The 14721-nt window shown below is 43.5% G+C and overlaps 1 protein-coding gene and 1 long non-coding RNA gene across 2 annotated transcripts in view; both read right to left on the bottom strand.

The window, feature by feature from the left end:
- LOC138966864 (15-hydroxyprostaglandin dehydrogenase [NAD(+)]-like) overlaps positions 1–14721 on the bottom strand; it is a 466254-nt gene that overhangs the window by 20437 nt on the left and 431096 nt on the right. The gene's annotated exons all lie outside the window — the stretch shown is intronic.
- LOC138966860 (uncharacterized) lies at positions 2314–3194 on the bottom strand. The gene is made up of 2 exons (XR_011455782.1): positions 2791–3194; positions 2314–2629 (listed from the first exon to the last, which is right to left on the bottom strand). It is a non-coding gene; the product is annotated as an uncharacterized lncRNA (long non-coding RNA).

Here is a 14721-nt window from a genome sequence, read left to right as displayed (position 1 = left end):
ATCCCCACTGAACTGTCTACACACCTGTACCTTCCCAGTAAACTGATCATCTCTCACTAGGGACTTCCTGACCCCAACCGTGGAACACCCACTATCCAACATGACCGTGACCTCACTACCATTTAAGGTACCTTCACATGTCTGAATAGACTCGGGAAGTTCATCACTACCTGAAAATCCTACCGACGCCACAGACTGCTCGTCTTCACTACAGCTGGACTCTTCAACAGTGACAACGGATACTGAAGCAGTATGCATTTTTTTGGGACAATCTGCCAACTTGTGCGAAGTATCTTGACACCACCAACACTTCCTCTGATAGTTCTGACCACCTCTACCTCTACCAGCTTGACTAGCACCTCTGCCACCCTTATTATCAGGAGAGCTTTGTTCTGTCGGTGGGTTTGTGTCAGCCTGACTATTCTTCTTAGAAAACCTGTGACCACCTCGACCACCTGACCCTGAATGACCTCCTCTCCCACTTGGAAGACCGACATTAGCCAACAGAGGATCACTAGAACCTTTTGCTGCTAGGTTTTGACTAGGATGTGCTTCCCTGTATCTTTCAGCTGCGTCTATCATGGTTTGAGCGGTAGTATGCTTGTCTTCTTTCAGAAAAGTAACCAGAGACGACGCACAACTAGACAGAATCTGCTCTCTGAGCACCAAGTCACAGAGCAAAGCGAAATCTGTGCCAACTCCAGCCATATCTGTCCATCTAGTAAAAAATCTTCTCATGCGGGAGAAAAAGACATGCATGGTTTCACCAGATTCAGGTTTGCATGAGCGAAACTGCGTTCTGAAACCCTCTTCAGTACATTTGAATCTCTTCAACAAATGCGCTGACAGTTTGGCATAGTCATTAGTATCTTCTACTGGTAACTCTTGAAAATAATTCAGAGCACGACCTCTGAGTAGAGTAGGCAAAATCAAAGCCTTCTCATCCTTTGACCACTTCAAGCTAGCTGCGTGCTTATCGAAGCGATACAGATAACTCTCAATGTCATCTGATTTATCATCAAAATAGGGAATCTTGGGACGATTGGCCAATTTATTCTTGCTTGCTTTTTCAACCAACTCGTCTGCTCGCAACTTTGCCTCCCTGTTCGCCTTTTCTTCTTCAATATCGAGACGACGATTTTCAATTTTAGCTTGTTCAGCTAACTCTCTCTCTTTAAGCTCACGTGCAGCAGCGAGTTCTTTTTCTTGTAGAGCAATATCATTTTCTCTTTTTCTTCTTGCTGCTCTTTCCTCACGCAAATTATCCTCCACATACTTGTTCAGTGATGCACCATCTTTTCCTAAGGCTTCACCCTCCACCTTAAACTGCGCTATCAAAGCTTGAACCTCTTCTTGAGATGCCATCGTGAACAAACCGCTATCACTTAAGCAAACTATGACTATCCACTACATAGAATGCTAGAGGGCAACACCAAGACTTAGCTTTGACTAACGTGAACGCAATAGTCCACTAAACTTTAGAATTTACCTGACTTCCTCAAGTTCAGTACTAAAGTGACACAGTCTAGGAAACCGATCAACCGAACTACAAGGGGAAACAATCAATACATTTGAAACTAGGCTCCGCTCAAAAACTTGGCCTAGGAACTAGACATACCCCCATTCCCATACACTTATGAATCAAGGCATTGCTGACCCACAACTATTTACAAACTGTGTACACGTAAAAGGGAAAAATGATGTGTCATGTATTATTCACTTGTAGGTAAAACTAACCTACAGGGCGCTTCATGTAAAGTAGGGGGAAAAAAATAACCTACTCACAAGCAAGAACCAACACTCAGAGAGACAAATTACCCTCAAAAATATATAGAATGTTAACTTGAGTGTCAGATAAGCAAATGACTCACTCCTGTCCAAAATATGTCGTTCAGTCAGGCACAGGATGCATCCGTCCACAGACCAAGGAGCTCCCTTCACAGACAGATGACAAGGATGTCCATCCTCCAGACTGCATGCATCAGCATCTGCGCAAAACCAAACAATACTTCAGCACTACAAGTCAATAATATAAAATAAGCCTAACTGCACTCAAGGGAACGCACCAAAAAAAATAATTAATCTTCAAAAATTTTCCAATTAATACAACCGCAAGCTCGCCAATGTAAGAGATTTGAAATAAAGAAGATCCGTATTTATCCTTATTAATCTCCTTCCAGATTCTTTATATGTGCACACACACACACACAGTCAATCATCTGACTCCCGCTCAGAAGTTTAGGAAAGCAGAGAGAAGATTAGAAGAATTTGTAGTCTTTCACCAACTCATTCTTTCCAAACAATAGCCAATGGTTTAATTAGAACATACAAATTGGTTTGTTTCTGACATAGCAAATATCAACTCATTCCTCAAATTCTCAAATACTTTCTTGCTTACAATAATCAATTCATGACCTTTTGAAACTCATTCATTCATTGTCCACGACCTTTTGAAACTCACTCATTCATTGTCAACGTCATAACATATTTACAAGGACAAGAAAGCAAATAAACAAAACATAACTTTTACGTTATGTAGAGGTGACGATGTAGCTAGCCTTCAACCTTACGGCCTCCATCGCACCCTCGCCACACTGGCATCACCCCGCACAAGTCAGACTGGGGCGGCCTGTTACAAAATATAACACCCTACTGTAACAAACTAACAATATTCAAAAACACACCAACCGAGCACAAGAAAATTATACGATTCCAAAATTATTCAAGTACACAAGTCATGTCCGCGCATACAAAAGAAATGTTCAAGTTCACACAAAACTAGCAAAGTACCTCATCTTCCAATATGGCGGCACCCATACAAAAGTCCAAGTCATCCCGGCAATGTTTCCCGGTTCCAAGGTTGACATCAAGATCAAATGTTTTCTTCCAAAGTTGACATCAAAACCAAGAGCAGGTTTTCTCATCCGAGAGCCCAGGTCGAATGACTTTCAATTGTCAGGCAGTTTACAATCACAACTCACAAAATCAGGCGGTTGCGATTATAACGCGAACAACTCGCACAGTTGTAAATTCACGTGCCGCGAACCCAGTTTGACCGTCCGTAGCTAACCATGGAATTTTACTGAACTGTTAAAAGTTTCCACTCTCAAAGTTAAACAACTCCTGACAACCTCTTTGTATTACAAAAAGCACTAGTTATATCCCTTCAACTATAAACACCATAACCGCCATTCATTACAGCCAAATGCGAGTAAAGTTGCTGAAACAAATTGTTGGTTTGGCTAGTAAAGTTTTCCCTTTGGCTAGTACATTTTCAGAACCACGAGCCAAAGGCGAGTACACCATTTGTTGGACTTTCAGGGCTGCATACGTATTGAACGCATGCATGGTAAATGACTGGGTGCAGTTAGACACAAACAACATCATCATGGACTCCTTGCTAAGATGGCAGGAAGTGGACCCCCTCAGGTTTATGTTGGCCACGTTGACGCGTGCATGAACAGATGGCAGTGACATCATACTGCGACACGCCTTCTTACTATAGTACCTCAGTGATCTGCCAATGACAGACTTCACGTGCTGATCCCGCTACTGCACGTTGTGTTATTGTGAAATCGCTTTTCGTTGCTTTCGCGAAACGAAGAATCAACCATTTAACTCGTGCCTGATTCGTGATTTAAAGAGTGATCAAATTGTAAAGAAAACATAGATAATAAATCATGAATGTCAAATTGCGTGCATATAGCTCTACGTTTGTGTCTTCGGTCGGACTTTTGCTACGGCAGACTTAGTATCCTCTATATCCCCCTCCCCACGCTCCACGGACATTCAGCTTTGGGGCAATACACATTCTGAGTTCTGAGTTCTCCACAATTGAACCAATGATATCCCCACGAATAATACTAACGATTATAACCGATTTCCACGAAATGATCAAACACATCTTTCCTCCAAAAGAAACAATCTTGACATGTTTTTTTCTCTTATTACGTCTCCTTCTTACCCGAGACAACCCGAAGCCGTTTGGCAATCAGCACAGAGAGATAAGACAAGGCGCGCTTGTTTGTTCAAGTTGATTTGAGTCGATGGAAAAACAGGTGGACGAACGGGGCGAGGGTTGGGAAACGGAGACCAGGGCCGAGGTACACGAGAAAGTTATCAACCCGTTGGGAGCCAGCCGCGGTCTTGGATTGGTTGTAATTGAGATTTGTTATAATGTCATGTCAAGGAATCAGGCCCCGCGGTTTCGTTCTCACCCGTTTGGGTGGCACCCACTTTAGCTTCGTGCCCCTCTGTCCTGGAAGAGACCTGGTAGAATTGTTTTGTTCACCTTGATTTCTGGAGCGCCCTTCTCTAAACATTCCGGGCGAATTCCGAGTCAGCAGGTACAGGTATATGGGGTACAGGTGATCTCGGTTCTCTTCGCGATCTTCGGAGTTTTTCTATTATTTCTCGTCAGTCCCGTTTAAAGAGGCCCTTCGTGGCAGAGAAGAAACAGAAAAGGGGGTGTTTTGGAGGGTGTTGCGAGTTGTGTATGGGGAAAGGGAGAGAGAGAGAGAGAGAGAGAGAGAGAGAGAGAGAGAGAGAGAGGGGGGGAGGGAGGGAGGGAGGGAGGGAGAGAGAGAGAGAGGGAGGGAGGGAGGGAGGGAGGGAGGGAGGGAGAGAGAGAGCGGGAGGGAGGGAGGGAGGTAGAGAGAGAGAGGGAGGGAGGGAGGGAGATAGAGCAGTACACAGAGAGAGAGAGAGAGTGAGAGAGAGAGAGAGAGAGAGAGAGAGAGAGAGAGAGAGAGAGAGAGAGGGAAAGAGGGAGCGAGGGAAAGAGAGAGGGGGAAACATGTGGTCTGAGCAAGACCTGAGGTGGAGATGGGGATAGAGAGAGAAGGAGGGAGAGACAGTGAAAGTGGGAGAGACAGATCGATACAAAGATAGTGACAGACAGCCACACATACAGACATAAAGACAGATCCAGTGCAGTAAACATAGCACAATAATAACCTCACGCAAGGAACATATTGCATTTTTAGCTATTTACAACGGTAACTAATGTCGAACGCTATTCTCTATGATAACTTTCAGACAACACTGTTCTTATTTTGACACACAAATTCCTTTATCAGCAGGACATGTAACATGTGTACCTTCTGTCGTCAAATCGGGCTGTTCCGTAAGGTAATGGTATGCTCACCTTGATTTTGTAGACTTCTTTTAGCTAAACATTCCAGACAAATTTGAAGTCGGCGGGAGCAGGTATTTTTACTAGTTGGTCGCAGGGGGGCAAACCGTTTTTCTCTCGTCTGACGTCTTTCATCGACATTTAAAAAATTCTGCTCGCTCGCTGGGGTTAAAATTAGACTACACATGTACAAGTATATACATGCACCGTGCACGTTGATAGAAAAATCAGCCGAAGTAAAGCCCTAGTTATATTTTACGAAACAAATGACACTCCGTTAATTAAATGCCCAAGTGCTGTTTATATACAACCCGTCGTATTTTGTGTTTAAACACACAACTACAGGCATATTTGTGCCGATCTTTGTAATGAGATCGTTTATTGTAAACAGTTATATGCCTGGAAAGGCCAACCATTCCGCTACCGTATTTAACAAACATATTGATTTTTCATAAGGTAGTGTCACAGGCACATGATCTTACAAGCCCCCAACCAACATTACCTTAAGTCGACCCGCGGTGATAAATTATGCCCTTTGACCTTTGTTCTTTCTTCTACAACTAGACGGGTGGTATCCCGGACTTGAAATAGAATACAGGATAGTGGGAAAGCTGTTCAAGGGCACTTACGCACCATATAATTTATTCGATATTCAATACACGACTCAAAACCTGTTGAATGAATGAAAATCAATAAAATACAAGAATAACGAGTGTTACGCATTATAGTAACATTGGATTTTATTTCCATCATTTCCTTGCGAGACGGAACGCCGTAAAGAGAGATGACGTCAAAAGCGTGACGTCAAAAAGGAAGAATGACACAGAGGAAAACACGAGGTTGGAAATGGTTATGATAGATCTCTACGCCTACACCGTATGAAAGATTATTAGATTTGCAAATTCATACGATGATTCTATCAATAAAGACTTGAGATATTTGTCTTTTGTACTTCGCGTTAAAAGATGTATGGAAGAGTTGTTTTATTGAATTGTTTTGAGACACGTGCGAAGGCCTATATTCGTAGCGTAGAGTTTACTTTGAGTCCATTCACCAAGATCAGTTGATTTCACGTTCCATTTTGGAGAACAATCAAGTTTTTTTTTCGGGAGTTATATTTCATCACAAACCTGAATTATGCAGGTAAGAAACTGCTAAAGTAGGAAAAAGGGAAGTAATAATATCGTTCTTCATTTCAGAAGTAGAGCGGCACATTTTCATCCCTACGTTCATCTGTTTTGTGTGTTTCAAAGGCGAAGCAGTTGGACGAAATCCAAAATTCCATTGGTTGTAAGTAACGGTCAGAATGATTAGATAGATGTTAGGCTCATAAAGCTGATGATAACATGTTGTTTTCACTTTGATCGACAGGTTTAGATGCTGGTTAGATGCTCGTGTAGATGCAAACTGGAGGTGAATCGGACGCCAACTGAGAGAGATGGAACCGTGATAAAGAACTGATATCACCGTTCACCCCATCGCCGAGATATCCAGGGCATCATCATCGTCATTCACCTCATCGTCGAAGACATCAAGGGCATCCTCAACATCGTTCGTCACATCATCAAGGACATCATCATCACCGTTGAACTCATCGTCAAGACATTAAACTTTAAAGACATCATCTTCATCACCGACGCCGTGTATAAACACTCCGAGAGCTTACAGTCGCTCATTTCGGCAAGATCAAACCTCTCACACCTGATCCTTGACCTGTAGTGCCGAGTACGTCGATGCATGAAGATGAGTAACCAAAATTAAAGCCGTTTTTCACTCATTGTAGTTGTGTTCGTCCAGTTGCTTCCAGTGTTTATTCTTTCTGTCGATACCTTTGAGTCTGTCTATCGTTCAATTAAGTTAAAAGGAACCACGCATATCACTAACTATAAAAGCGAACAGCCGCCAAATAATCATACCCTAGACAACATTAACAAAATTCGAGATTCAATCTTGAAAGAGCCGGACACGTGAAAATCCTCCCATCGGATTGTGACATATTGGTTGCCTCGTCCGGGATAGGCTATTTCGTTTAGATACATGTGAAGAAATTGTCTTGTGTGGTTTGTGTGTATTCATTGATCATTCATTAGTTAAGTAATTAGTATATGTTTATTTGTGTATTTATTTAAAGGAAAACTATAGTGTAGTATGGGTAAAAACTCACTGTAGATCACATCCTTAATGAAGGTAAACTAAATAACACAACCTTACTGAAGGTAAAAACAAAATGTAACTCTCGAGGAAAAACAAAACAAAACTGGAAAGTGAAAGTTAGATCACTTTCATCTACCTGTAGATCTAGTTCTAGCAGGTAGTATTAGTTGGCAACATTCTGTTGGGGAACGGCTCAAATTCCTTTCTAAGTAGAACCAACGAAACAAAAAGGAAGTCGAAATGGAGATATTTCGCAAAAACATTTTGAACTAGTTTATTTACGTTCACGCACATGGGAAAAGTCATTTGACTATTTGTGGTGACAGATTCAATGGACAGAGTCTGAGTATCTAGCTAATAAACTATTCATAATATTGAAGATCACGGATACTTTCTTAGTGTTGAAATTAGCTACTTCAATTAGTTCTAAGAAATTTTCTAGATAGAAACCGTGGGATCTTTATATACGTTGGATTACGTATGGTGATAGACTAGAGTGATAATACTGGGAGTCGAGCCGCAGTTGTATTGACCACTCTAGGTCACAGAACGAATGTTTACGAGTTGGCAGTAACATTGTTCAGTTACAGTTTGGAATAACTGATTTTTTCCATAAATGCGAAGTAGGTTCGAGATAGTCTGTGATGAGATAAATTCCATGCACAGTACCCGATATAGAAACTTCGCACGTCCTCAAATTTGGAGTGAAGGCGTGTGGTGAGACTGACGTAGAAAGCCAGACAGGTAAGATGGCTACTTCAGTGGATGCAGCCCTGGAAGCGACGAGGATTTTGATGGATAAAGGGAAGTTACTTGGTTTGGAGGGATCTGAGTTGCGTGATTTTGTTCTGGAATGTGAGCGTGAGAATGGTGAACGTGCGGAGCGTGCACGTGAACGTGCTGAACGTGCGGAAATTGCCGATGCTGAACGTAAACGCGCCGACGCTGAACGTGAACGTGAACGCGCCGACGCTGAACGTGAACGTGAACGTGAACGTGCCGACCGTGTTGAACGTGAAAGAGAAGAACGCGAGCAACAAACTCGACTCGAGGAGTTAAGGATTCAGGTCGAATTAACTCGCGCAACAAACTCACGCGATCGCGGAGGCGATGAAGAAGAAGGAAATCAGAACAATAACAATCACAGAAATCATAGACCTCGCGATACCGATAACTACCAACCGAAGTTACCATTCCTCGAAGACAAAGACGATGTAGAAGCGTTTCTTCTGCAATTTGAACGTCATGCTGAAGCATCACACTGGGACCCTAACACTTGGTCTGTACGTTTGTCCGCACTGCTAAAAGGTAAAGCACGCACTGCTTACACCAAGATGAAAGTCGCTGATGCACGCGACTACGCATTGCTCAGAAAGACTTTGCTGGAAAGATTTCAGATTACCGCGGAAACATACAGACAAAGATTCAGAAACACACGGAAAGAAAACGCTGACTCGTACAAAGAGTTCATTACTCAGATTTCCTTGTTCCTCGATCGCTGGGTTGAAATGTCCAATATCGGAGAAAGTTTCGATGATTTCAAAGACCTCATACTGACGGAACAAGTGTATGAAAGCATGCCTACTGAACTCGTCACGTACGTGAAGGATAGAAAACCAAACAGCATTGATGACGTAATCGACACCGTAAATCTCTACGAAGAAAACCGACCCAAAGAAAGCCGTAGACATGGGAAGAAACCTGAAGAGAGAGGACACAAGGCAGCACACGGGACGAATTCCACAAACAAGGACAAGGACGAAGGAAATAAAAGCAGAACCAGCGTCAAATGTTTCAGATGTGGAAAATTGGGCCATTTCAAGAAGGATTGTCGCCAGCCTCCGAAAGATGAATCAGCCAGTGCCGCATTTCAAGACGAGAATGACGTCGAGGGGAATGCGACACATGATCAACTGTGCGACAAATGTGTTCACAAGAAATTCACCAAACTGTCCCAAATCGTAGTTGAAGGCCAGGTAGTCACTGCTTTCCGCGACACCGGAAGCACCTCTACGATTGTTGATTCCAAACTAGTACCAGCTAGCAAGATTACTACGCGCACAAAAGAAACGTCTTTGGCGAAGAAATCAGTGAAAGAGAAATTATCGGTCGCACACGTTTACATGGACACGCCGTACTTCGTGGGAGAAACCGAAGTTAGCGTCATGGAGAATCCTGTCCATCCTGTGTTAATTGGAAACTCGATGGGTGTAGGATCGGAGAAAATCGAGACACCTGTATATCCAGTCCGTGAGACCGTAATCCCTGAAACCACTGCAACAGCCGTTACCCGAGGACAAGAAAAACGTGAAGAGGAGGGGAATGCGTCAATTCCCAGTTTTCCTATGGAAGGAAAGATCTTCACCGTTGCTGATCTAAAGAGAGAACAGCAAGACGACAAAAGCCTTGAGAAATTACATGTGTTGGCACGAACGAATGTAACTCGAGGGCGAGTTCAGTTCATCTATGACAAGGACGTGTTATATCGCCAATACAGTGACAAGCAAGGAAAGGACCACCGACAAGTAGTAGTACCTCACAAGATGCGAGCGAAGGTATTGTCCACCGGACACGATACGGCGATGTCGGGCCATCTCGGACAGAAGAAATCAAGAGAACGGATTTGGCAAGATTTTTTTTGGCCGGGGATCGTGGGTGACATCAAACGCTACTGCAGTTCTTGTGACGTGTGCCAACGTACTATGCCAAAAGGACGGACGAGGAAGGTACCTCTGGGAAAGATGCCTCTGATTGAAACTCCGTTCAAGCGTGTAGCCGTTGACATAGTAGGACCAATCAAACCCATGTCTGAGACAAAGAAGCAGTATATCCTAGTGATGGTGGATTTCGCGACCAGATATCCTGAAGCTGTTGCTCTCAAAGACATAAAGGCAGAAACCGTGGCTGACGCGCTATGGACATTCTGGACAAGATTGGGACTTCCAGAAGAAGTATTGACCGACAACGGAGCGCAGTTCACCAGCGAGTTGATGACTCAAGTCAACCAACTGCTCGCAATCAAGGGATTGACAACTTCACCTTGGCATCCTCAATGCAATGGTGTTGTAGAACGTTTCAATGGAACTTTGAAAGCGATGCTCAAGAAGATGACTTTTGAACAACCGACCAAGTGGGACCAGTACTTGCCAGCACTACTGTTCGCATACCGAGAAGTTCCCCAAGATTCACTTGGATTTTCTCCTTTCGAACTTCTGTATGGGCGGACAGTGCGTGGACCAATGCAAGTATTGCGTCAACTGTGGACGGAAGAAGAAAGCAACGACGAGATACGCACGACGGCTGAACATGTTATTGATCTGCGAAATCGCATTGAAGAAACGTGCAAGATCGCCCGCGACCATCTCGCCAAGTCAGCAATACGACAAGCTCACTTCTACGACAAGAAGACGAAGAAGAGAGAACTCATTGTCGGCACCAGAGTTTTGCTTCTACTGCCAACGAAACACAACAAGCTAGAACTTGCATGGAAGGGACCATACGTGATCGAGGAGCAGATCAACTCATTTGATTACAAGATCAAAGTGGGTCGCCAAACTCGTGTCTATCACATCAACCTTTTGCGAGAGTACCATGAACGAGAAATGATCGCTGAACCAGAGAAACTTCCAGAAGAAGTGGTGGAACAGAGCGCGATAGTCGTCGAAGATCTGGAAGAACAAGATGACGAAATATTCGCCAACATGGGACCTGATCCCAGCATACTCATTCCGTCTACAAAACGTACCGAGAATGAGAAAGATGTACATGTAGCTGACACATTGACGGCAAGACAACAACGTGAAGTCAGAGACGCATGTACAGAATTCAGCGCATCGTTGACTGATGTACCAAAAGCTACAACTCTAGAAATCTGCAACATCAAGATGACTGATGATCGACCTGTGTACGTGAAACCACGACCCATACCTCATGCGTTAGTGGACGTGGTGGAACGTGAAGTGAAGGAGATGTTGGATTTGAAGGTTATCGAACCAGCCACTTCACCCTACAACGCTCCGATAGTGATCGTGAAGAAAGCACAAGGTAAAGCAGTGCGTTTCTGCAATGATTTCAGAGAAGCAAATAAAGTCATCGAGAACGACGCTGAACCAATCACAGATGTGGAACATCTATTCTCTGAACTCGCCGATGCACGATACTTCAGCAAGTTGGACTTGACCAAAGGATATTGGGCGATTCCCATCAAAGAGGAAGACCGAGACAAGACAGCGTTTACGACCTCATTAGGGCAAATGAGGTGGATCAACATGCCATTTGGATTGAAGACCGCGGGCAGCGTTTTCAACCGGATGATGCGGAAGCTCCTGGGTCCTCTCAATCGCAAAGACGTCTACCATTTCATGGATGACATCCTGATCGCGACTGCAACATGGGAACAACACATTGAAGCGATCAAGGCCGTCCTGAAAGCCCTGAAAGACGCCAACCTTGCAGCGAAACCCTCCAAGTGCTACTTCGGTTATGAACAACTGCAGTATCTGGGACATGAGATCGGAAGAGGGAAGAGATGGCCTGTCGACGACAAGGTCGACAAGATACAAAAGGCTCAACCTCCTACCACCAAGAAGGAACTGAGAGCTTTTTTAGGTCTGACCGGGTTTTATAGGATTTACGTCCCGGCGTATTCCTCGATCGCAGCACCACTGACAGACAAGACCAAAAAGCAAGAACCGGAAAAGGTCAAGTGGACTCCTGCCTGTCAGGTGGCGTTCGACACACTGAAAGCCAAGCTAGCTGAACAACCGATCATCCAGATGCCAGACCATACACTCCCATACATCCTCAGAACTGATGCTTCAGACAAAGGAATGGGAGCTGTTCTACTTCAAGACAAGGGAGAAGGTCTGCAGCCGATCGCGTATGCCAGCAAGAAGCTGTCAGAGACAGAACAGAAATATGCCACCGTAGAGAAAGAATGCTTAGCGACCGTCTGGGGAATCCAGAAATTTGAGCGTTATCTCTACGGAAGACATTTCATACTGGAGACGGACCATCAACCTCTTCAGTATCTACAGCGGATGAAACCAACCAATGCCAGACTGATGCGCTGGGCACTGCAACTTCAACCGTACGTCTTCACCGTGAAGATCATTCCCGGCAAAGACAACATTGGAGCAGACTACCTCAGCCGTGCTACCATGAACTGAGGGAGACCATGGCAATGGTCGTCACAACTCAGAGATACTACCTGATTGTGAAGGGAATTCTGATCATAGATCCACGGAAACAATTAGTAGAATGTTATACACATATAGTATTAATGTAACTATTATGCATGTTCATAGATTATATAAAATCTTCCTTTCCAAGGGCGTGTGTTACGCATTATAGTAACATTGGATTTTATTTCCATGGGTGACACCCTTAAGTCATTTCCTTGCGAGACGGAACGCCGTAAAGAGAGATGACGTCAAAAGCGTGACGTCAAAAAGGAAGAATGACACAGAGGAAAACACGAGGTTGGAAATGGTTATGATAGATCTCTACGCCTACACCGTATGAAAGATTATTAGATTTGCAAATTCATACGATGATTCTATCAATAAAGACTTGAGATATTTGTCTTTTGTACTTCGCGTTAAAAGATGTATGGAAGAGTTGTTTTATTGAATTGTTTTGAGACACGTGCGAAGGCCTATATTCGTAGCGTAGAGTTTACTTTGAGTCCATTCACCAAGATCAGTTGATTTCACGTTCCATTTTGGAGAACAATCAAGTTTTTTTTTCGGGAGTTATATTTCATCACAAACCTGAATTATGCAGGTAAGAAACTGCTAAAGTAGGAAAAAGGGAAGTAATAATATCGTTCTTCATTTCAGAAGTAGAGCGGCACATTTTCATCCCTACGTTCATCTGTTTTGTGTGTTTCAAAGGCGAAGCAGTTGGACGAAATCCAAAATTCCATTGGTTGTAAGTAACGGTCAGAATGATTAGATAGATGTTAGGCTCATAAAGCTGATGATAACATGTTGTTTTCACTTTGATCGACAGGTTTAGATGCTGGTTAGATGCTCGTGTAGATGCAAACTGGAGGTGAATCGGACGCCAACTGAGAGAGATGGAACCGTGATAAAGAACTGATATCACCGTTCACCCCATCGCCGAGATATCCAGGGCATCATCATCGTCATTCACCTCATCGTCGAAGACATCAAGGGCATCCTCAACATCGTTCGTCACATCATCAAGGACATCATCATCACCGTTGAACTCATCGTCAAGACATTAAACTTTAAAGACATCATCTTCATCACCGACGCCGTGTATAAACACTCCGAGAGCTTACAGTCGCTCATTTCGGCAAGATCAAACCTCTCACACCTGATCCTTGACCTGTAGTGCCGAGTACGTCGATGCATGAAGATGAGTAACCAAAATTAAAGCCGTTTTTCACTCATTGTAGTTGTGTTCGTCCAGTTGCTTCCAGTGTTTATTCTTTCTGTCGATACCTTTGAGTCTGTCTATCGTTCAATTAAGTTAAAAGGAACCACGCATATCACTAACTATAAAAGCGAACAGCCGCCAAATAATCATACCCTAGACAACATTAACAAAATTCGAGATTCAATCTTGAAAGAGCCGGACACGCGAAAATCCTCCCATCGGATTGTGACAACGAGTTCAACAAATTCAAACCAGTGTTGCAGTTCCCACATCACTGATTTTCCTGAATACATAAGTTACGGCCAAGGGGCTTACATAGGACAGCAAACAACATAAGTAACCTTTTCTGCGAGTTCGTCGCTTCTGAAAAAAAGACGTGGGCTTGGGTAAAAACATACCACCTTTCCCTTGACTTTAGTCCCCCCCCCCCCCCCAACCCTTGCCGTCCACCCATACTAGCCATGGGATGCCAGACCGCTGTGGAACTACTTATTTCTAATAAAATATTCAGCGAACGCAGCAGGGAAAATGTACAGAAATAGCAAGTCCGTTGTGACAAGCTAAATCCTCCTTTGCGGTGCGTTAGAAATATATGACGTTCTTATTTGTTGTCTTTTCTTGTTTTCTTTTTCGTAAAGATTGTTAAAAAAAAAGAAAAGATTTCAACATATTCGTTTGTTTGTTTGACTTTTTACCTAATTTGATAAATATCATGTTATTTTAAAACCTTGGTTCTAAATAACAATGTAACGTACAGCTTGCATAAATGTCAATTGAATAGGATTGTGAGGCCCTCTGAGGCACCTATACTAGAAAATATTCATTCGATAGAGGACATTCACATTTGATATTTTCTGATTAAGAACAGCAGTTCACGCAAAAACTGAACATCGGCAAAAAATACAATGTCTGTAAGTATAAATGTGTGGGTGGCAGGGAGTGGAACTGCGCCCGGATGCCAATATAGGCGGGCATTATGGATATAGGTAGTGGTGGTGGGGAGGGGGGGGATGGGGGGGGGGGGTCGG

This window comes from Littorina saxatilis, linkage group LG1, assembly GCF_037325665.1.
Source record: "Littorina saxatilis isolate snail1 linkage group LG1, US_GU_Lsax_2.0, whole genome shotgun sequence".
Lineage (NCBI taxonomy): Eukaryota > Metazoa > Mollusca > Gastropoda > Littorinimorpha > Littorinidae > Littorina > Littorina saxatilis.
The sequence above is the reverse complement of the archived record's forward strand: the minus strand, read 5'-3'. Positions and strand labels throughout refer to the sequence as shown.